This window comes from Stegodyphus dumicola, chromosome 9 (assembly GCF_044657685.1).
Source record: "Stegodyphus dumicola isolate Sdum_Otavi_A_Nest chromosome 9, ASM4465768v1".
Classification (NCBI taxonomy): Eukaryota; Metazoa; Arthropoda; class Arachnida; order Araneae; family Eresidae; genus Stegodyphus; species Stegodyphus dumicola.
The window spans coordinates 12159149-12183995 of NC_140776.1; the positions used below are offsets into that span (position 1 = coordinate 12159149).

Consider the following 24847-nt stretch of genomic DNA (forward strand, 5'->3'; position numbering starts at 1 on the left):
ATTATTGAATTTAATGTAGTTATTAAATAATGCACAATTCAGTATTCCATCTTTCAATACAAAGGATGTCAAGTGACAGGAAAAAATTGTGGGAGTTGCATTAAACTAGTAAAAATTTCTTCTAATGGTAGAGAAGTATAAAGGTTTTCAAAGTCATAGCAGTTAATGTTCTTGATTTTTAAACGTTTAAATCTGTTGAGAACTGGAGCATTATTATAAATAATCCAACTATAATTGTGTTGTTTGTTAACCAGTTGTTGGATTAAATTACAGATTTTTTTAAGTTTAATTGCAAATATGTAATCTATATTCTTTTTATAATTATTTGTACCATCAGCAATAAATCTAAATTTGAGTGGTCATTTATAAAATTTTGGGAGAGCATATAGATTTCCTAATCTATTGTAGTTAGATGGTTGTGAAATTTGCAGTTTCTTATGAAATGCTTTTAGCTTTTTTTGCAATAGCATTTTCTTGTATATTGGTGAGTTTGTAAGTAATGGCATTATTTAGTTCAGTATTAATTAATGAGACATAAAAAAATTTTCATATTATGCTAACTTTTGACGATTTCACGCCAAATTTCGCGACAAAAATTTGTCACCCAAACTATCGCCCGCTTGATGGGCTTAACCATGTAACCCCTATGTCCAATGTTAATGGACTTAACCATGTATCCTTATTTTTCCGGCGATGTTCCGCCTTCTGATGCCTTTTATACTACTGTAGAGTCATTAGGTTAATTGGAAGCAGGAAAGATGAAAAATAGCAACCGCCTTCGCCGGGAATCGAACCACGGACCTCTGGAATACCGGCCCAGTGCGCTACCGTTACACCACGAAGGCACGCTAGGGAAGTGGGAGAAATACCTTATATACTCCCTTTTTTAAAGGGCAACTAGGGTTTTAGGGGACCTAGTCGCCAAATCCTGGGTGCGGAGAATCATCATACACAACCCTTTTAGTTCGGGCGCTATTTGTAGAGTCATTATGTTAATTGGAAGCAGAAAAGATGAAAAATATGCAACCGCCTTCGCCGGGAATCGAACCACGGACCTCTGGAATACCGGCCCAGCGTGCTACCGTTACACCACGAAGGCACGCTAGAGAAGTGGGAGAAATGCCTTATACTACATTATGCAAGAAATACTAAAATTTACATACAATTTCCCTAAAATTATTTTCACGTATAGTTTTACTACCTGTTTAGCAATCGGTAGACGCCTTGGATGTTGCCTGATTGGCAGATGATGCCCCGTATCGATATTATGTTGTGTCAGATTGGCTCGACTTACGTCAGACGTTGTATGGCAGGAAAACATCTTGAAATTCTTGAACGATATGTTTCGCAGAACTCTTCTCTTCATTGCTTAATTACGCATTCTGCAGTAACTCATGTTAGAAACACTGACACAGTGACTACAGACTCAAAGACACATTGACTAGAGGACTGCTGTTTCATTTAACTCAGGTCACTGGAGTACTTGATGAAACCACTTCGTTGGTCCCTGGAGATACATTCTGGAATGTATGTCGTTGGAATCATTTTGGCTTTAACTTTCGCCTTACTCACTTAGATTGACAACTCTCACCGGGATGGAGTCGACAAGTCGATGAATGCCAAGGTTATTAGTACTCCTCTGGGGCCCAGAATATTCCATTATCCCCTACCGAAAGTTTCCGTTTCCAACTATGAATCCAGGAAGTAAAAATTTTGTTCTTGCTGATACTGTGATATCATCTTGAGCTATGATTTGGCGGACGGATTTAACTCCTTCAACTCGTTATATCTTCAGAGGCAGAATACAGTTCGTTATTTTTAAAATACAAAGAAAAACTGCAGTTTCTTAAAAAATCTAATCCGATTATGCAAGGGTCTATAATATCTGTCACGTATGCCATGGTAGGCGGCATTTCGAAACGTGATGCTAATGTTTTAATGTTTAACTTTTCGACAATGTTGATTTTATCACGGGACATAGTCTGGAGAGCAAAGTAGGGCGGCCTTCCAGTTGTTGAACGAAATCTGTTCGGATGCTGATAATAGTGGCTCCTGTATCGACGGTCATATTGCAAGGAACTCTATTGGTATGTCCATGAAGAGTCCATTACTACCGCTATTTATTGAAGAAATCTAAATCGTTTTAAAATAAAGCTGCAACCTCCGCTGCGCGAGATAGTGACTAATTTATTTTCCTTTCTCCCTACCAAGAGTGGTCTTAGCTCTCAAGTCTTGGGATGTTCTCTCACCGTATCCTGCTACTAGATTCTTTTCTGCCGCTCGTCTATTTTGGAACTCCGTGGCTAATTCGAATAAACTTTCCAACGTTGTTGGATTCAAAGCTCGAAGTAGTCTTGAACTTCGGGTAGCAGTCGCGGCACAATTATTTGATAATTTTGCTTAAAAAATTATCAAATTGATATTTCTTAATCCGAACTCTTGCTGTACAATAAATTAAAAATTTGGCCTTCCCGCAAGATAAAATTCCTCAAGTCCTCGATTTTAACCTGGAATTGGCTAAATAGCTCTGACTCGAGCTTGGCTCTAGCCTTCACGATGGGAGAACGTTTTAATTAAAGCCTACTTAAAGTTCTCGAAGTTGTAGGCCTTGCCCAAGACAAATTTCCCGATACATTTATACAACGTAGAAGTCTGACCTCTAAGGGCGAACGTTGCAATGATAACTTTCTGCGCTTCTTGCATCGGATGCAGCAGAAAATGAGAACTTAACTGTTCAATAAATTTTAGGAAGGTAGTCTTTGCATCAAACGTTGCTGCTGGCTTCATAGTAGCTTTAAATGTGCCAACAATAAATCCAAATTCCTCCATAGGAATTCACGTGGCCGACGAGGCTTGCGACGTTGAGGGCAAGATGCTAAAAGGTGAAGTTTCCTGAATCCTTCTGGTTCATCTTATTATTCGGGCGCCAGTATGAAGTCTCGTATTCCTGGCTAACATAAAGAACTCAGGGGCTCTAGAAAGACTGTAGAGGAATCATTCTCGTCTCTTTAATAATAAGCAAAGTCAGAATAAGTATGTAAACAGCCCTTTTATTCGGTCACAAAGGATTAACAGTCGACCCCGCTTGGGTTTCCAAAAGCCAACACTTCTGGCTTCCCTTAAAACAAGTAGTGTTGAACTTAAAATAAAATGTAATTTAACGGCTCACAGGATAAAGCAAACATGCAGGAAGGCTCTGGTTCATAAAAGCCGGAAAGCAAGCGTAATGGCTAGAAGCGCTCAACGCCACAGAATCAAATCGCTAATAAGTCACGGTTACAACGTGGCCTCAAACAGGCAGAACACGCTCTAAAAATCATCTTGCGATAACTCATAACTCCGCTTAAATACTACTTCTTTATCCCGTAAATCTTCACATAACTATGAGCTAATATGCTTCGGAAGGCCTCCAAGAATGCATCATCTTCCCTTTCAGCAGACAGCTCTCATATGTTTTGCTACATTGAATGAAACAAACAAACAAAAAAAAAAAAAAGGGGGGGGGGAAGCAAACGTAACAGACAGATTATCTCTTTTCTGCAGCAGATGAAAGAAAATATGTCTGAAAACACTTTTGAAAAATATGAAAGTTTAGCTTTGAAGCTGAATATATCAACTGACTATGATAAGAAACGGAAAAGTAAGTTGGTAAATTATGTGTTAGGAATCAATTGATAAAGAAACTAATTTGCCAGAATTTTTTTTTCCAGTGTAGAAGTAAAAGAATAATTATTTTAATCTCACAACTAAAATGGACATAAGAAAAATTAAGCAACGTGGTTTCCAAATTTCACTTTCATGGAATTCTAAGAACTACACTATTGATATACTTCTGTTTTTACATACGTCCAATTTGCTGTCATTCACATATTCTAAACGTCACATGCTGCCAATCATAGATCACTAAATTCTGAATGTTACAGTGAAAACGTTAATGACACAAAGATTTAGATAATTAAAAAAAGGAAAAAAAAACTTAATTTAGCACTTAAATGCCCAAATGACATATATGCTACAAAAATTTCATCAAAAATATCTATTTTTAAAAATGATGCTTTTGCAGTCATTTCGAACAATAAAATTGTTACAAGTTTAGATCATTCAAAGATAATTCACGAATACAGTTAACTCAACCGCATCCGAATTTAAAGGTTTCCCTTAAGAATATTTTTAACATTCCAATAAATATTGATTTTAGTGACAGAAACTTCAGCAAACTTAAAATAATAAATATTACATAGAAATTTCAGCAAACTCATGTAAGTCTTTATTTAGTCTTAATTAAGACAAAAGTAGCTATTCTCTTTAGACGTGACTAATATTAAATATGTGTTTTTTTAGGTAATTATTTTACTGCTTCTGAGATTTTGACTAACATCAGCTTATTTTTTAAATCTCATTAGCAGAGTAAACGAATAAATAATATTCACAATGGAGTTTTTTCGAATCTAAATAATCATAACGGCCTTTTTTCGAATGTATTTTTCCCGTAATATTCTATGGAATACTTTCAGTGGAAAGTTCCTCGTGCAGATTAAAGGACACGTGATTAGGGCATGGCACAAATGTGATACGGTGAAGAAGGAAATTTCAAACAAGCTTAATTTTCGGCAGTCTAGTTTAAAGCTAAAATTATTGGACGAGCCCAAGAGTTCAATTGGACGAATGCCAGTTTTGGAGAAGACGTTGGTCGTTCACTTTTCATTGATTCTTTTTCCGTTGCATGCCAACCCCTAATAGCGCCGACTCTTCTCTATGACACTGAGAAAGAAACTGGTGGTTTTTAGAGGCAAAGAAGGGAAATTACATTTTGCGCAAATAAATCGCTAAATAAATGGAAGGAAAATGATAAATTATTTGACAAAGAGCTTCCTCAATTTTATTCAAATAAAAATCTGAAATAATAATATTTCGTTCAAATTTTGTAAAACATAAATTTGAATTATGAATTATTGTTCTATCATTAAAAACATTGCGCTAGCTTTTAATAACACATGAAGTATCTAGAAGTTCTTGCGTTCAAATTTTGTAAAACATAAATTTGAATTATGAATTATTGTTCTATCATTAAAAACATTGCGCTAGCTTTTAATAACACATGAAGTATCTAGAAGTTCTTGCGTTCAAATTTTGTCAATCTTCACGAAGTTTCAAAATAATATATAATGGCAATGATTACTTGACGTGTTTCAAGTATTTTTTAAATAAAGGCATCGCCTGATTATGAACAGAAATTTATTATTATTATTATTATTATTTCATTTCAACGATATTTAGTTTTATGCTTTTCAAAGAGTGGCCTTGAATCCCAAAAGCCTTCGCTCAATGCAGCTATCGTTGTCTTCTGCAAAGAAAAATGTCACTATGTATGCACGGAAAACTGCGCGGCATCTTAATCTTTCCTAACTTGCCAGATATGTTGTTAGCAGAGTATTTTCTTTTCCTTCAAAAGAAATTTCAACTAAAACGATATTATTCTGAGACACGTCAGAAATTTGGGGGAACATGATGAAGGAATAAATAACTGATTTTGATGATGTCATCTAGAATCTCTAAGAACGAATTTATAAAGTACTGATAAATAATAAGTACTGATAAATTAATTCTCTTTACAACTACTTTTTATGAACTGAGTCACTACACTTTGAAGATATGCTTCGGGAACGCAAATTAACAATAATTAAAGCTCCTCAAAATGAAATGGCATCAAAATTTGTATCCGAACTGCCCCGAAAGGTTCAGAAGAAAGATTCCGCTGGAAGCATTAGTTCTAAAACCTCAAAACGATGTACAACACCAATATGCTCCCAGACTTTTTTTTTTTTTTTTTTTTTTTTGTGTGTGTGTGTGTGTGTGTGTAGCCATTAGGTTATTTCGGAGCAGGAGAGATGAAAATGAGCAACGCCTTTCCCCGAGACTCAAACCAGGGAACTCTAGAATACGCGTCGAGAGTACTGACCACTATCCCACGAAGGCATGCCAAGAAGGCGGGAGAAATACCTTATATACTCCCCTTTTTAAAAGAGCGACCGGGGTTTTAGGGGACCTAGTGGTGAAGAATCATCATTTATCATCTTTTAGTTCGGGCGCCACTGTAGAGATATTAGGTTATTCCAAAGCAACAGAGATGAAAAATTAGCAACGCCCTCTCTGGGACTCGAACCACGGATCTCTCGAGTACGCGTCGAGCGTAGTGACCACTACACCACGAAGGCGGGAGTACCTTATAAGAAGACTTCAAAGAGCTCAGTAATTGTCCTTCTTTGGCATTTTGCGTCGGACTCATAAACGTCGGTTCACTTTTCAAACTGTTGCCACAAAATGTTAGAGTCCTGCATTATATTTGAAGAAATTAAATAATGAAAAATCTGCATAAATGATTGTCTATTTCTCGCATTGTGATAAAACAATGGTACATAGAGCCATCGAATTTTGAATGACGAAATCCTACTGCGAATATGGGCATCTGAAATCCCAAATTTGGAATTTGTTTTATTATAGATTTTATATTTTGTAAAACTTTAACGAATTTTTGATTTACAAACTCAATGCTTTAAAAGCGAGAAATGGCAACGTTATATAGAAAAAAAATACTTTTATCTCCAGCTCGCGAGACTGTGTATATCGGAAATTCTAAAGATATGCTTAATTTAACATTATTTTGCGATATTGCTCTTGAACTGAATTTTATGGTTTAAGTGCAAAGAACATGATATTTAATAAATAAAGGTAACACTCAAAACGTTAAAAAAAGCCCCTTTGGACGTAATTTAAAATCTGAAAAATTTCAGATTTTTTTTTTTTTTTTTTTTGTTCTTGTTGTTATCTGCAATTTATTGCTTGCTGGATTTAATAATTTTGTTTGTAAGGTTTCCCTTAGTTTGCATAGCAAATTATTTTAAGTTTGATACCTTTCCTAAACCTCTCATCTTCCCCTCGCGTTTCCTCGCCAGGATGCAAATTTAAAGTTAAATTACGAAAGCATAGAAACAGACGAAACTAAAAGTTTATTCGGAGCGTAATTTCGCTAGCCAACGCAAGTTAATATTTTGTCCTTGCTGCTTGCTGTTACGCTGAGTTTCTGATACGCCTTTTAGCCATTTAATAAGTCTATCGCCGGGTAGGTTGTTGAGCCAGCCTAATTAGCCTTAAACTAACTTGTTAGTTCAGCACTACTACTTATCTTTGAATTTATTTTTAAATTAGTCTTGAGTTCCTTCCGCAAGTAATCGGTGTTATTGTAAGCACGAAGTATATGCATTTGTGTTAAGAGTTTGACTAATAATAAAAGGGTTTGTTTTACTCTTCTTTTTGGCTAGTATTATTGTGCGAGAAGTCGCCAGGTGTCTCGTAAGATTAATTACGAGACTGTATGATAGCTAAGAAGTTTGTATGATAGATGTTTAACTGTATGTTAGCTAAGAAGATTAGATCTTACACATTAATGACCTTAATCCACGTAGCCTGGCACTCACGAATCTTTCATTTCGGTCTTACTTAATTCTTCATTGTTTCAAGAACCAGTCTATGATGCTACGAAGTCTGTGTTCATTTATCTAACCACTGGACTTCAGTGCAACTTTTAAATTCGAATTTCAAGTACTTTTCTGCATAAGATCTTCTTGAAATTTTATCAGAATTCCCGTGAGAACATGTTTTGCTCGAATTGAACAAAATGTGCTCGCGATAGGCCAAAGGTTGGGCACCACTGGCCTAGACCAAGAAAGTTTCTTAACTGACTTTGATGTACATTTCAGTTACAAACTGCCTGAATTTTCTCAGGATCTCTGCACATGCATTATAATGTTATGATTAATCCAGCTAACACGACGGCAAAATAACTGACATGACGAAGGGCTCAACTTTAAGCACTCTTCCTTAAATTTCTGTAGCTCTTTCGAGGCGTATTCAAATGTCCGTCTAACTATTAGAATACCATTTAAAGTTCTTGAAGTCTTCAGATATTGCTGGAGCGTTGTACAGTCCAAAATGCATGACGTTAAATTTTCCGAATTTTTAAATGGGAGCTTCTCACGAAATTTGGGATTAGTTTTTACTTGCCTCTAATCATTGTTCAAAATATAGAGTTTAAACAATCTGCTTCCTACAAGCGTGTCTCATGTGCGCTGAATTGGTTTGTTCGATTATGGCAAGTCACGCAAGGCTATTTGTCTAAGAAAAGGAGCCTTTCTGGAGAACTTTCTAAGGGTTTGGTTTGTTTTAGTTTATGTGTTACGACAAACAGCCTTTTATCCCTTGATTTCCATCTCTTGGGTCGATAAAATGAGTATAAAGTTCGCTTGGGGACTCACGGGACTTTCGGGGCACTGCTAGTCTTGGCCCACTAGGGCTATTGGGCCACTGAGCTTAGTTTTAGTTAGCAAAGCCTTGAGGTTATCTGCCTCAGGAAATGGATGCCTTTGTGGAGGACTTTCTAAGGGAACTGGCTCGTATTCATGTTACACATGGAGAAAACCACGAAAACGCCTATGCAGTCAGCCCGTTCGTGGGATTCGAACCTCGGACCGAGCTATCAGTGTTCAGCGACTTTACCGCTCGGCCGTTGGTGGATCCTTTCTAAGGGAAATATTGACTTAGATCCACATCACACATGAAAAAAGTCACTAAAACGTCCATGCAGCCACCTCGTTTGCAGGGATTTGAGGCCAGATCGAACTACCAATGTTCAGCAACCCTACTTCTCGGCCGTTGGTGACTGTGCCCTAACTTTAAAGTTGAGATTGTTAATTAAAGCTGAGAGTTAATTGATATAACTTAGTAATATTATTTAAACGTTATTAGCTTGTAAGGTATTTCTCCCGGCTTCTTAGCATGCGTTCGTGGTGTAATGATCAGCACACGGCGCGTATTCGAGAGGTCCGATTTTCGGGGAGGGCTTTTTCACAGCTCCTACTTCCAAAAAAATCCTAATGAATCTACAAGCTGATACAAAATCGTGTGAAGTTGTCTTTATTGCGAATCAACAAGATAATTGGTGTTGCAACTTATCTTTAAGGAACACTGAGGACGTTTATTGGAGGAGTTAAAGCAACATGAAACAGTGTTAATATTCATAAATTTTCGGGCTAGTTTCGAAAGCTTAGATATAGAACCCTCTTATTTAGTGGTAGAATTGCAAATAATAAAAGAGAAGCGAGTGATAAGATAAGACACGGCAATAAAAACGAGAGGAAGTCAAGCTACTGCTGCCATCTACTGGAAAACTGAAACCAACTATGAGATAACTTTCTGAAAAGCTGAGGGCAAAGATAGATTGGAAATTAGTATCGTTACCTAGAAATGAAAGACTTTTATAAACCTAAAACCCCTCTAGAAAATCTAGTTCGCCAACGGAAGATGCTTCTTGAATAATTTTGGCTGCAGAAAATGGAAAAGGTGATTGTCTAATTAACAGTGTTGAGCAACAGAGGATTTATGTGGTTCTCCTAATCTTTTTTTCCTTTCCTAATATAATGCTTCATGTTTCTTAGCGCGAAATCTTAAGGCTGTCTTAGTTTGGCCAATGCGAATTAAACATCGATGACAAGGAATCCTGATACCCCAGAAGTTCATAATCAGAATTCCTTAACTATGGAACAGTAAATGTTATTGACAGACAAGAAAAGGATTCGAAAATTGAATTTCTATAAAATACGTGCAATTTTATAGCTAATCGATGGAAAGAAAGAAATGAGCAAAATTCTTATAACCCCCTAAAACGAGAGGGTGCTTTTTGATGTGATGATGAAATGCTTTTGTCAATAATAATGCAATAATGTTAGGTGAAAAGCCTCTGCCAGTGGCAGATACTTTTAAGTACTTTAGTTCTTGATCAAGAGCCGATTTGGAGGAAGTGCACGGAAACCGAAGGATGAAAATGAAGGTAACATCTGTTTGGCCGAATGAGATGATTTGAAGTGTGGTGGAATGCTAACAGATGAAAGTTTATGGCAAACAGTAATACTGAAGTTGGATATGTCGCGTGTGACTAAGATGTCGAGGAATGGAAGAGAATTGAATGTCTCAAATTCAAACATGAACTGAATAGCAGGATCAAAGTTATTTTGATGCTGAAGACATGAAAAATGAGCAATGCCTGACCGGGACTCGAACCTCGGAACTCTCGAATACGCGCCGAGTGCGCTGACCATTACACCACGAAGGCATGCTAAGAAGGCGGGAGAAATACCTTATATTATGCTCCCTTTTAAAAGAGCGACTGAGGATTAGGGGACCCAATCGCCAAATCCTGGTGGTGGAGAATCATCATCCTTTACCATTTTTAGTTCGGGCGCTACTGTAGAGAGATTAGATTATTTTGATGCTGAAGACATGAAAAATGAGGAATGCCCTCGCCGGAGCTCGAGCCTCGGACCTCTCGAATACGTGCCGAGTGTGTTGACCAGTACACCACGACGGCATGCTAATAAGATCTTATAACTTTGATTCATAATAATGCAAGTTATCAACAAGGGTAGGACTAAGAGGGCTTCCCACAGCTAATCCCTCAGTTTGGTTGAAATACTTATTTTGGAAAACAAAATGTGTTTGTTTCAGACGGAGTTGACTCATCAATTTCGAAACAAGAGAAACGAAATTCTCGATTCTAGACTTTTAAGTGTACCTTCCAATGGAACACTGATGAATAATAATTTGGCATCAAACGAAACCATGCTGAAATTCTAGGGGAAATGCTTTTTACGTTTTCATACACTCTATCGAATTTTTTATGTTTTAAGTGTTATTAGCTAACAATGTCGAAAATCTACAAACTAAGTATTTAGCTAACGGGTAAGTGGCAGTACCTAATACTATAAGACGAAAAGGAATACCACTTTTATGAAATTTGGGCAGAGCATACGATCTAGCACAATTCGCAAGAGATGGAATAAACGGCTTTTTTAAATATGTCGGAAGGATTTGAGAAGATTATAAGGTATTTCTCCCGTCTTAGCACGCCTTCGTGGTCTGCGCGCTCAGCGCGTAATTGAGAGGTTCGCGGTTCGATTCCTGGCGAAGGCGTTTCTAATTTTTTATCTTGCCTGCTTCCAAAAATACCTAATGTCCCTATAGTAGTGCCCTATAGTAGTAAAATGTAATGTCCCTATAGTAGTAAAAGGGTGTTGGATGATGACTCTCCTCACCCATAATTTGGCGATTCGGTCCCCTAAACACCCAGTCGCCCTTTAAAAGCGGATATAAGGTATTTCTCCCGCCTTCTTAGCGGGCCTTCGTGGTGTAGGGGTCTGCACGCTCAGCGCGTAATTGAGAGGTCCCCGTTTCGATTCCTGGCGAAGGCGTTGCTAATTTTTCATCCTTCCTGCTACCAAAAAATACCTAATGTTTCTACAAGATTTAATAGCAATTTTATTTTTGAGAGGTCCAAAGATGAAGGGTCTTTAGGGGTGAGATAATATGTGCCGTCGTTTAAGAGGCCACCGTTGTCGGCCTTTGAAATTATAATGTCTGGGTTGGAATGAATTTCACTGGAACATGAGTAGAACATCGCTGGAGCATGTAGCTGTTTCTCTCACGTTTAGGTCAGGGTTCAAAGGTTGGGCGACAAGAGGCCTGATCATTTCTTTCTGTGTAACCGAAACTTTACTGAATTTGAAAGCTTTTTTTTTCTGTAGGAGCTAAAATCTTTGGAATCAAAGATTTTGAGGTTAGTGCGAAGTTTTATATTTCAGAATTCTCTTTCGTTCCTCCGATAAGCTAACTTTAGAGATATTAACCATCGGTTTGGTGTTCACAATAGGAAGACTTTTTGAAATACTTAAATTGAAAGACTGTGGGAGGAGGTTTTGGAATTTAAATGCAAGGCTCTTTTTACGATGTTTAATTGCATTCTCATTTCTAGATGAGGACTTTTGTTCAATGCAAGCTAATTTTGGAATATAGTCCAGCAAATTTATGAATAGAACACTGATTATCCTTGCTTTAATTCGTTTGAATACTCGTTATTCGGCGGGTTCTTTAACTCAAAACTGAAGCATAACTTGCTTCAGTTTTGAGTTAAAACTGTCTCTCGAACTATCATTATGCTTCAAGACGCAAGAGAAAAACGCCAACGTGGAAAATAAAATAGGCAAATCGACAACCTTGTATTCGACGTATATTTTGTAAAATCCCAATCAATTTCGATGGCGAAACGGGTCCCTCTTCATCAGGAGCAAACCATTCTGCCTAAATATCTAGATGCAGACTAGATGATGTCCTCATCAAAAGCATAATTTTTTGCTTCTGATGAAGGGGGAACCCGTTTTGCTCTCAAAATCGACTGGGATTTTACAAAATTTACGCCGAATACAAGGTTCTCGATTTGCCTGTTTTATATCACTGTGCTTCTCTGCTTTTTGTTAGCCATTCGGATAAAAACTGAGGTAATGGATATAGGACTTATTTTGCTGTTTATGACTTGCGTAACTATAATTTTAACAGCAGTAAAATTAATGCAATAGCAGTTAAGTTTATAGAGATATTATGATTAATTTTTAAGCTTGTTAACACGTAATGATATGACATGAAGTTATCAAAACATTACTGTATTTAAGTCTGGGTAAATATTAACTTTTCATTACAAGCAGCAAATTTTTTATTTTGTCATCATTCATTTTTTGGTACGTTTTTCCCAGTTATTTTATTTCAGCTATTATTCAAATGATGACTTAGTTTAATAATTCGAATTATTTTTATACGAAGACATTCGAAGAATATCAATAATTGCAATACTGGTATCTGTGAATTATGAAATTACTGCGTCTAATCCTCTGTTCGAGCAACAAACATTTTATAAAATCCCGCTGGTATTTAAAAAAAAAATCTTAAAGCTTTCAGATTTTATATTACGCCCAAAGGTGCGTTTTTTAATGTTTTATCTGTTACCTTTATTTATTAAATATCATGTTCTTCGCACTTGAACCATAAAATTCAATTCAACAGCATTATCACAAAACAATTTAAAAGAGCACAACATTTCGGATAAATCGCTAAAATTTCCGATACAGCCTCGAGCGCTGGAGATAAAAATTTTATTTTTTCGGCACAGTGTTGCCATTGATGGCTTTGAAATTGTTGAGTTTCTTAATCAAAAACGCTTTACAAAATATGATATAGATAATATAACAAATTTCAAATTTGGGCTTCCAAATGCCCTTTTTCGGGTGCAGAGGTACGTCATTCAAAATTGGATGGCTCTTGGTATAGTTATTTTATCACAGTGCGAGAAACATACACACATTTATGCAGATTCTTCAGTATTTAATTTCTTTGAATAAAACACAGGTGGATAATATTGGGTGGTAACAATTTGAAAAGTGATTTATACTTTTAAAATCTTCGACGCAAAATGCAAAACGAAATTAATAGCCCCTCTGGGCTAAAAATTACTTAGAAGGAGCTATGTACTTCAAATTTAGGTTCTTCAACAGTCCAAGCTTATGTAATAAAAACAAAATCTGCATTAATGGGTTAGGCAAAAGTTTATTCAAGTACATAAATACATGTATTCACACGGTATTAGCAGCCCTATATATACAATACCTCTTTTTGGATAATTTTGTAGATTATCGCTTAAATGCGAATTGTAATAATTTAATTAAAGCAGTAAACATCAATACTAATAACCTTTCGCGACATATAATGTGGATTACATTAAAGTAAAATTCACTTTGCCTCATGAGACGAAAAAACAACCTTCAGTGACATATCCTAAAATTAGATGTTTCGAAACCAAGAGTGAACGAATCTTTTGGCACTCCACATTCCAGCCCTAGCAACAAGTTTTATTTATTTTTCTTCATGACGTTTGAATCCAAATGTCGCAGACATTGCATAATACTCAAAGAGAAACAAACAGCTGGCAAATGTTTTTGGAACATAGAAACTAAGTTGCCTTGAGAACTGCCTGAGATATTTATTTGATTTTGCTTTTTAATGTATTTTTAAAACTCTAAATAAAACTTGAGGGATTCAAAAACTTTTTTCTCGTATATAATTAAAGTCACATTTTACCTCTTTTTTAAATGCACAGTTTTATTATGTTTCAGAAGATTTGAAAACTTTCAGTTTGACACACAGTCGTAACAAACTGTTTCAAAACAAACGCTTTAATTCAAAGACGGCCAATTTGTGCCCGCATCCTGGGAATTTTGATAATGGGCTTCACATCGAATTTTTACCTCCCGCCAACCTATACACACAGGTAATGTTTTCGGTACAAAAATTAGACAGTCAGTTTTCTGTGAATAAGGAAGAACTGGGGTCCCCACAAAACATTTTTGCTATATTTACAATGATGTCGTGTCTGTTTGTGTGTATATATGTGACGAATCTTTCGTGCACGATAACGCTTACATGAAATTTTCAAAAATTCCTATTTTTACTTCCTTGTATGAAGTAAAGGAAGTATTGTAATCACGAAAATATTCAAATTGTATTTATTCTTAGTAACGAGCTACATGCAAAACAATATAGATAATATCGTTAATACTACTCCTTACTTACAGATAGCGGTGCCGCCCAACCGGGATGTGCATATTTCACAAGTGCACATCTGCGTAGCCACCGAGGGAGTGGCCTTCTATCAGGGACCAATGGGCATTCAATATCTCTGTCATGTCACATGACCTTTCACGTGCCTTAAGATCTAAGCAAGATGGTTGAAAATATTCTACCACGCAATTTTCTGTACAAAATTATTAAAGCATTGTCCATTTCTTCTGAAAATTTTCATTGCAAAGTTAGATAAAATATGAGCAATTGTGAAGATTTCACTACCTAATCAAAATTGTAAAAACAACCTTGTATTTAGCGTAAGTATATTGAAACACTCAATCGATTTCGAGGACAGCTAAAGGTCCCTCCTCATCAGGAGAAAGAAATACCTAGAAAGAAGAAAAATAAAGGGGAAGAAGTCTCAGAATCACGTGGTCCTTATCAGCACTGCACGTGGTTATAACCGGATTTTTAATCAGAGTTACACTGGCCGCCTACTTTTACTGAGCCAGTCTATCTGATCAAACATGTAACACAAAGGACAAGAAAATTAGCAAGAAAAAAGTTAAAAATAGGGAGCGAGGGGCAACTGCACCTTCACGCTCAAAATCTGAACTTCGAATGATTCGAACGCTATCTTTACATAAAACTATGCATATGAGAAAAATATTTACGCCAATTATATATATTATTAGAAGTCAGCACTTTTTATTGTAGTCTACATGAAAAAGATGTTCTATAACAGTAGCCAATGCAGAATTTTATTCAAAGTGAATTTTACTAATTTGCATTCGTATACATTTAGTGTGTTAAATTTCACATTTAATAACTTCTCACTCTTAAATGTACTATCTACAGAAAAATACTCATCAAACAAACTTATTCACAACGAATATATTCAATTTATTCAAATATAACTTTTAACAATGGATATAATCAGATCATACACAATATGTATTCTGAATCTTATACTTTAAAAATCAGAAGAATGCTAGCACTGAAATAAGAAAACACTAGATTCATTGTAACACTTCCAATCCTTCTCCGCTCAATTTAAAAAAAAAAAAATTATATATTCACACTTGAATTCTCTTAATCCACAGGTGTTAGTAAATGCATAATATTTTTAAATAATTGGCATTGATTCCATTCCAGTTCTTCCCAGCATTTTCAAAAATCTAATTTCTCACTTTATTCTTGTTTTATTACTTCCCCCCCCCGACAATTAGCTCTACATTCATTTTCTGTTTACCGCGCAACTTCTTGACTTTTCGCTAAATCTTTTGTTTACTCCTGAATAAAAAAAAAGACTTAATGTTAAATTGCTCACGAAATCAGCAGCGTTTTACCACGAAACATAAATAACAATTGAAAACAAGATATTTCTTCCGTTACAAAATCTTAATAGGTGCTGTGGAAATTATTTTGTATGTCAGTAATTTCCAGTCAATTTTATTATACAGAACAAAGTCCGTAATCCGGACTCCTCGGGACTTCGACGATTCCGGATTAGGGGTTTTTTCGGATCATAGATCATCAATTTAAATCTGGTAAGATGGCATGCAGAAATTATACAATTAAAAATATGAAACCGTAATTTATGAAATAAAGAGGAATTAATGATTTAAAGGGTATCAAAATTTACAAAAAAAAAAAGCTTAATATTTATTTGTTTACTTTATTAAACATTTCTTTCAATGTAAGTTGTTTAAGTTACTCCGCTTTTTTGTGCTAATACTTTCTCTTTAATTCTATAAACAGACATAATTTCTTGTTCAGTTACAAAGTTCCACTGTTCAAGTCCTGTAATTGCTGTGTCGAGAATACCGACTAACTTGTCAATCAAAATTTTTTCGTTTTCAATAACGTTCAATTTCGTTTTTTCTCTGTCATTTTCTTCACTATCGGAAGCGCGCATGGGTAAACGCTTTACTGGCTTTACGCGCATGCGTAAGTTTGTGGCTTTGAGGTCCGGATTATAGATCATTCCGGATAATAGGCGTCCGGATTACGGACTTTGTACTGTATTATAAAATAATAAAAATTATTAAATTTTACTTGCAAACATATTTAATTTTTTAATATTAAAACTTTACTTAGCGAAGAAGTTTTTGATTCGTATGCATAAAATATACACAGCTTCCGATATAAACGTTTTCTTACTTAGAATTCTGGAATTCTTTGCCATTTAGAATCTTAAACAGTGCACCTGACAAATGCTATTTTTAAACCTTTGAATTCGTGTTTCTAAATTTTATGGATATTATTTGAAAAGCATTGGTACAGTTAAATAATCAAATCAGAACTTAAGACGTTTTAAATATTTTATAACATAAAGCAAATGCAACGATTCATTAAATCTTTTCGTTAATTTTATATACATGCAAGTTCCAAATGCTTTAAAAATGATACATAGAATTTACGAATTACGTCTGCTATGTAAAAGTTGTTTCTCAGCTCGAATGTAATAATTTTTTATCAGAGGTATAAATAAATAAAAAAAAAAAGATTGTCTTACGAGTTAGCGACATACATATATGAATCATTTATCAGGCTTTCATTTCCTGCGTCTTATCTGCCATATGGCTATTGTTCTATTTTCTATTGGAATCTAGAAATAAGTAATATTTACATAAAAAACTTTAAACAGGTTATGACGGTTTCAGAAATTTCTTTCGCTGTCTCAAAGATAAAAATTTGTAATAATATTTGTATATTAAAATGTATAATTCAGCCTTAAAAAAGATTCAGGTTTATGCTTCAAAGACAAAGAATAAAAATTAAAACATTCATCTCCCAAGTCGAAAAATAACACAAGTATTCTATAGCGAAGCTGAAAATATGTTTTATTAATAGCAATAATGCAGCATATGTACTTTAAAATGAATATATTTTAAATCTTATCAAGCGACAAATACGTAACCCCCCCCCAAAAAAAAATTAAAAAATATTATTAAAAAGTGCGTTTATTGCTTTCAAATCACTAATCTGTTAAGCACTTATAATAATTAGTCCAAAGGGCGTTAAACCAGAAGGGCTATTAATTTCAAAACGGCATTTTGCGTCGATTCACTTTTAAAAATATTGCTACCAAATATTATCACCACGCATCAGGTTTAAAGAAACTGAATAATGAAGAATCTGCATGAATGTTTCTCGCATTGTGAAGAAACGACGGTACCTAGAGCCATCCAATTTGGAATAGCGAAGTTTTCCAACCGAATATGGGCACTTGGAAGCCGTATTTTGAATTTCAAATTTGTTTTATTATCTGTTTAAAATTTTGTAAAACTTTAACGAATTTTTGGTTAAAAAAACTAAACGATTTCAAAGCGAGCAATGGCAACACTCTACGAAAAAAAAAAAAAAAAAAAAACCATTTTTGAATCCAAGGCACGAGACGTGTATCGGAAATTCTAAAGATACGCTGTTTTGCTGTTTTTAAACATTTTGTGATATTGCTGTTGAATTGAATTTTATGTATTTCACGTGCGACGAACATGATATTTAATAAATAAAGGAAACACACAAAACGTTAAAAAAAAGGGTCCTTTTGTGAGTAATATAAAATCTGAAATCTTTCGGATATTTTTTTAAGTAAGGATAAATTAAAGATCTTATTCTAGCTCGAAAAACAACACTCCGGCAGCAGTCTTTTCTTTAAACTCTCATTTTCAACGGACGCTTTCTTGCCAGAATGAAATTTTAGTTTTGCGCTTTATGCCAAGTAGCATAGGAAGCTACTTTTTAAGCCGAAGTCTGAGTTACTTCAGACAGAGCGTGTTCTGCCTTTCGGCCACGTTGTTTCTCTACTAGTTAGAGCTTCCTATTTTACGGCCGTGCATGTTAATTGCCGGTTAATCGACGTTGGTTATATTAGCCAAGAGCCAACTACGCGTTAAATTATCTCTGCGCAGCTTCGGCTGATTATTCAACTTAGCGTTAGTTTTAACTTTCGTTCTATTTTGAGTTACCGCCAAAAGTGTTAGCGTGATACTGTACGCACGAGAAGTGCCGTCTCTGAAACTCTTCTGGAGTGGATAAAAGGGTCTTTTTACTCTTCTTCTTGTGTTGTTTCTGACACATTAGAACTTCATAGACGCTTCAAAGTAACTTAAATTCATTTAGAGTCTTCTAATTTTATGTTTTATTCTTATGGACGATAAATGACATATTGTAGAGGAACATAATGTAGCATAGCTGTCCAAAAATTTGAAAAGACACAGATAAAGACGTTCCTAAGTTTATAATAATAAATATGCTAAATTTCTTGTAGAATTCCATTAGTTTGAAACCCTTCGAAGGGCACTGGAACATAAAATATATCGAAAGTTAGTGAATTTTTTTAAACTCGTAGAAATCAGTTAATTTTTTTTTTTCACCAAAAGCTATAATTTTGAGTTTCTAATGTTTTTTCAACTATAAATACTCATTATTTTGTGGTTATCAAATTAATGTATCAAAAGTCTCATTTTTGAAGAATCATAAATTATATTAGAGGGTGAACAAAAATTAAAAATCTGCACATATGTGACATTTATATGTCCATATTCGAAAGGAGGACACTTTATTCAAAATCTGATGTCTCTATAGGTACCGCTGTTTTTACTTCCTTGTACGAAGTAAAAAGGAAGTATTGTAATCGCGAAAAGCTTCAGGCAGCATATTTCAACGAAAATATTCACTTTGACCGCTTTCGAATGCAATTTAAGGATGTTTTTGCGTGTTAGCTGTACGTAAGGACAGAATAAAAGACTCTTTTCCTCCAAAAAAACTCAAAAACTGCTTTAAAATGAATTCTGAAGAGAATTTTTCGTGGTGTCTGTACGTGCGTGCGTACGTACGTATCTCGCATAACTCAAAAACGAGTAGCCTCAGAACGCTGAAATTTTGTATATAAGACTACTATAACATGTAGATGTGCACCTCGTATTTTGGTTTCAATCGGCCGCGCCAAACGTATATAAATATATTTATTAATATATCCACTCTGTTACCCGGCTCAGTGATCTCAGTTTCTTTACTCATATATGTTTGTAAATTGTACATTTTTTGCTTTAAAAATGATTGAATTATATTGTTTTTATATTCCGGTTAAGGGTTTTATGCCTTTAGTAAATATGTATGCAATATTTTTAGAATTATCAACAATTTTAAAATTGTTTAAGTGCCGCTAAGCCTAATTTGATGGCGGCCATTGATGTTTACATTTGAAACAGGAGACTAGTGGATTTGTTGCCAATCTAGAGAAACTTAGCTTCGCAACAGCAAAGATAATGCATTCATTTATTATTGCCAATTAAATCGTGCTTAATCCTTTCTTGAATTTTTTCGAGGAAATAAGCGTTTAAGATTTACTTCGTAATTTTTAATACAGATATTTTGAGTTTTTATGTATTTTTGCCTTGTCGCGAAGAGAGAGCTGATTTAATTGAATGAGAAATACTCAATCGTCTGTGAAAAACCGTTTCTTTTGTTTTGTTTGCTTAATTTCTTTTATACATAGTTCTAGTTTTATTATAGTATTTGAATAGAACATGTGGCAACGATTAGATAATTCTTTAAATGATATAAATTTTGTGCATTCAGAGTTACAATATGAACGAAATATAATACTGTTAAGTAAACCTAGCGCCAGAGTGTCGCTATGGTAAACAAAGTGAATTTTAAAGAATGCATTTATTCTATTGTGGTTTATGCGCTGTCGGCGAAGTAAGTTTAATTCAATCTAATAAGTTTAAATAAAATGCAAGAAAAAATGCGTATAATTTAATATTCCGTACAAGGAAGTCATGTGGTGTACACATTAGATTTTTTCACAGTGTGAGAAACATGCAAACTTTCATGCAGATTCTCCATTATTTAAATTTCTATAAATATAATGCAAGGCTTTAATTTTGGGTGGCAACAATTTGAAAAGTGAACCGACGCAAAATGCCAAAGCGAAATTAATAGTCCTTCTGGGCAAATTGCCCCTTTGGGCTAAAAATAGAAGCCAATATTTGAATTTTGTAGGTGGGTGAAATGGTTAAAAAAATGCTTAAGAAAGAGTCTTTCTGTGAAGGAAGCACTTACTACGCTTGAAGAGTTTTCTTCTGATGGATCTGATCCCACCTTATGTGATACTACTGATGAAGAATATTTTCCAATTAATAATGGATGGGAGAATATATGGCATGATTCAGACTCAGATGAGAAACAAAGTTGTGCTAAGGATATCCAAGAGCCAGGCCCTTCTCATGCATTAGAAATAATATTTCCTCGACAAAACCATATATTACCACCTTATTTATGAAAAATTAAATTTTCATTTATTAATACAATTTTCGAAAGATATGTTGTTCGGAAGCATGTTCAGTATGGAAATTTACGATAAGCCCCTGTATGTATGTCATCTATAAATTATTCTTATAACTAGAAATTATTTACAATTAAAATAATCCGCCAAAATGAGTGGCATGTGCATAACGGTAGAGTACCGGAAATACATAGACTATTAATTAAGATAACATCTGGAATTAAGTTAGATAGAAGTTCTGACTATTCTACCTATGCAAGCCATAATACGTTGATTTATAATGAAATAACTGCCCTCCGAAAGTTAAGAAGCAGCATGTTTTTTGTGTTTAATTTGAAAATGAAGCAACATAGGAGCCCGAAATTTAGAAGACATGTTTACTAAACATTTCTTTAACGAATGCGACATAGAATGTTTCTAAAGTTCAACACAAACATGAATTACAACAAAAAATTGCAGTCTTGGCAGAGAAATCCAGTCCTTTAAGAAACAATATATCACAGATTTTGAGGACAAATGAGGTAGTAATATTACAAAATTGTGTTCTAATAAGGAATGGGTCCCCCCCTAGCTGCAATACAATGGCGACAGCGACGTTACGTGCTGTCAATTAAGTTGTCGGTCAGTGAAATGGGAAGCGACGACCATATACGGAATAGTCCTTGTTCAAGCTCATCTAACGACTTTAGACTTAAAGCAGCAACCTGTCTCCCAAGGTAGTCCCAAAGATGCTCTATAGGATTCAGGTCTGGGGATTGAGTTGGGCATTCCATCCGCTCCATACCGTGACCCTCAAGCTATTCTTCAGCAACCCGAGCTGCCGGTGCGGTCATTGTCGTCCATCAGAAGAAATCCAAGACCAATAGCAGCGGCATATGGGCAGACATATTGATCAACGATCTCGTCTCGATATCCCACACTGGTCAAAGTTCCTCCCTGGAACGTATACAGGTCTGTGTGACCACAGAGAAAGATCCCAGCCCAAATTATTATTCCGCCACCTCTGTAACTGTGCCTTTCCATAATGTGTGAGTGGTTGTATCTGATGCGTTGTTCCCTCCAGATCAGCTGACGACCTGATTCACTCTCCAATGTGAACCTGGACTCGTCTATGAAGAGAACAGATGTCCATCGTTGATTGATCCAGGAGACGTGTTTTCTTGTCCAACATAAATGGGAACCTCTCTGTCCTCGGCTCAAGGGGATACAAACGACTGGTCGTCTTGCATGCAAACCTGTATTGTGCAGGCCTCTGCACACTGTACTAGCTGGGATTTTTGTTCCTGTTGCCACTAAATGATCTGCCATGAGCTGAAGCATAGTAATGTTACTCCTCTTTCGGGCCGAAAGAATTATATAATGGTCTTCGCTGGTGTAGTAACTCTACCTGGAACATGCCTTCTAGATACAGAATCGTCGGATTCAAACTAATTCCACAGTCGGTGGATTACACTACGAGAGACATTGAGACGTCTAGCAGGATCAGCCTGTGACATCCCCATTTCCATCCATCCGATCGCCCGACACCTCAATGAATCAGGCAAACGACTTCTCCTGGACATTGATAAACTCTCTTGGATATTGTTAACGAAAGTGCTAATAACAATTAAAGATCAACACTCATTAACAAAACTTAAAATTTTTGCATTTTTCTCAAACTCCTATATAAAGTATTCATTTCTATAAAATAAAGGTGGTAGCTATTGCTTTTGCATACATTTTCTTAAACTTCGTTACTATCATGCAAATAAACTGTGAATTTAAATATTACTGACATTTTTGTAATGGTGTGCTTTGAAAAACATCCTGTATCTTAACTTATGGAGCGCAGTGTACTTCTCTTGTTGCCAAAATGAAAAAATAAGAATTTCTCTCTATTTTACAAATTAATTAAAATCTTCTATTACACATATCTTCAACGCTAAGATTTCAGCGATCGCACGATTAAGAATAAATCATCTACAATTCAATTTCAACAGTGCTACAATTAAGCAGGAATATACGTATCTTATTGTTTACACTATTTCCTCACTGCATTCAAATTAAGTCCTCGTTGTTTCTTTTAATTATTTTAACTGATAATGTTTTTATAATGCGTAATAATGAGTTAGAGGCAAAACGATATCATCAAACTATACGTGAGAATTATTTTCAATTACAGCACGCGATAATTTGAATATAGCTTTTGAGATTAAAATGTAGTATCGCCAAAATCGCCATATTGAGGAAATTTTAACGGAGAAAATGCTGAGACTTTCCTCACTAAAGCAAAAGCGGGAAGATCAGCAAACTCGTAACGCGTCCAATAAGAAAGCAGCCTCATTCGCACTGCTGAGGATAACAAAAGATATTAACGAACTCAATCTCCCAAATACTTGCGGGATAATATTTCCACTATCAGATGATCTCTTCAATTTCAAATTGACAATATCGCCGGATGAAGGATTCTATAAGTATGGACAGTTCACCTTCGATTTTAAAATTTCTTCAAACTACCCGTACGAACCCCCAAAAGTAAAATGCGAAACAAAAATTTATCACCCTAACATTGATCAAAATGGCAACATATGCCTGAATATTTTGCGTGAAGACTGGAAACCTGTACTTACTTTAAATTCTATCGTATACGGATTGCAGTATCTCCTTCTCGAACCTAATCCCGATGATCCTTTAAACAAAGCCGCTGCCGAGGACTTCAAAACAAGTCAGGTCGTCTTCGCTAAAAATATTAAAAATATGTTGTAGGTAAGAAGCAATGTTTCTTCAGTATTGGATGAGATTTTGTCTATTAATTTCAAAAATGTACTATGTATCATTATGCTGTATTATGTATGCTGATTTATTTATGCAAAATATGAGTATTTGAAATCATTATATTTGACTTATTTCTGGATTATCTAAAAAAGTGATACAGAACATGTTGATACAGAAACATGTTACATCTAAGAACTAATTTTCGAATTAATTACAAGTTATTCACCATTAACTGATACATGTAATATAAAACTCCCAAAACGCTGAAATGTTTTCATTCCATAGAAGAAAAGGCCTATATTGAATAACACACAATTTAATTGCCGCAAATGACATAACAATTATTAAAGTAATAATGGTGAAAACTAAATTAAATTGAGAAAGTTTACATCCTGCCATAAACATATAAGAGAATTCTTCGAAGCACAGGAAGGTTAAATAAGGTGTAGTTTTATAGTTAGTTAAGTAAGTAATAGTAAGTTTAATAGCTAATTAATAAGGTGTAGTTTTATAGTTAGTTAAGTAAGTAATAGTAAGTTTAATAGCTAATTAATAAGGTGTAGTTTTATAGTTAGTTAAGTAAGTAATAGTAAGTAAGTTTAATAGCTAATTAATAAGGTGTAGTTTCAACCTTAAACATTTTGTTTACTTAAATTTCTCTTTGATTTGTTTCGATTTAAAATGCGACATTGTTAGCACGTATGACAAAAAATATTACGAGAAAAAAAAAAAAAAAAAAAAAAAAAAAAAAAAAACTTTTACTTTTTTTCAGTGCATTTAACTGAACTCGTTAGCTACAAAAGTTTTCTTATATATTTTACATACACCATGTCCACAAAAGTTCTTCCCAACTTTTATTTTCGCAAACGTTAGTCGTACAAATTTATTTTCAATCACAAAAATGTTCTGAATGACTGTGTACTATGATTGTTGCTACAATTTTGATTTTAATCTCTAAAGTTTGCTGCATGATCTTCGTAAATGAATCCATTTCATGCACTGATTTGCAGTTGCTACGAAATAATCTGAATAAAAAATATTTATCCGCTGGTGATTAGACAATGCTATTTTAATCAGAACACAAAGGACTAATCATGAACGCAATCTGTGAGATAATTTTATTCTTTAATTCTTTAAAGTAATGGACTTTTCATAACAGGACATATTAATGGAGTTCCCTGCAATATGACGATAGATACAGGAGCCAACGTTACCATCATTCGAAAAGATTTGACTCAACAATTGGGAAACAAACTTGGGACGCCGCCATGCGTTACCCTCCAGACTGTTTCCGGTGAG

At 34.9% G+C, this 24847-nt stretch overlaps 1 pseudogene; it reads left to right on the top strand.

Annotated features, from left to right (window-relative positions):
- Positions 1 to 23015: 23015 nt before the first annotated feature.
- On the top strand, positions 23016 to 23908 carry LOC118198541 (nedd8-conjugating enzyme UbcE2M pseudogene; annotated as a pseudogene).
- Positions 23909 to 24847: the final 939 nt, after the last annotated feature.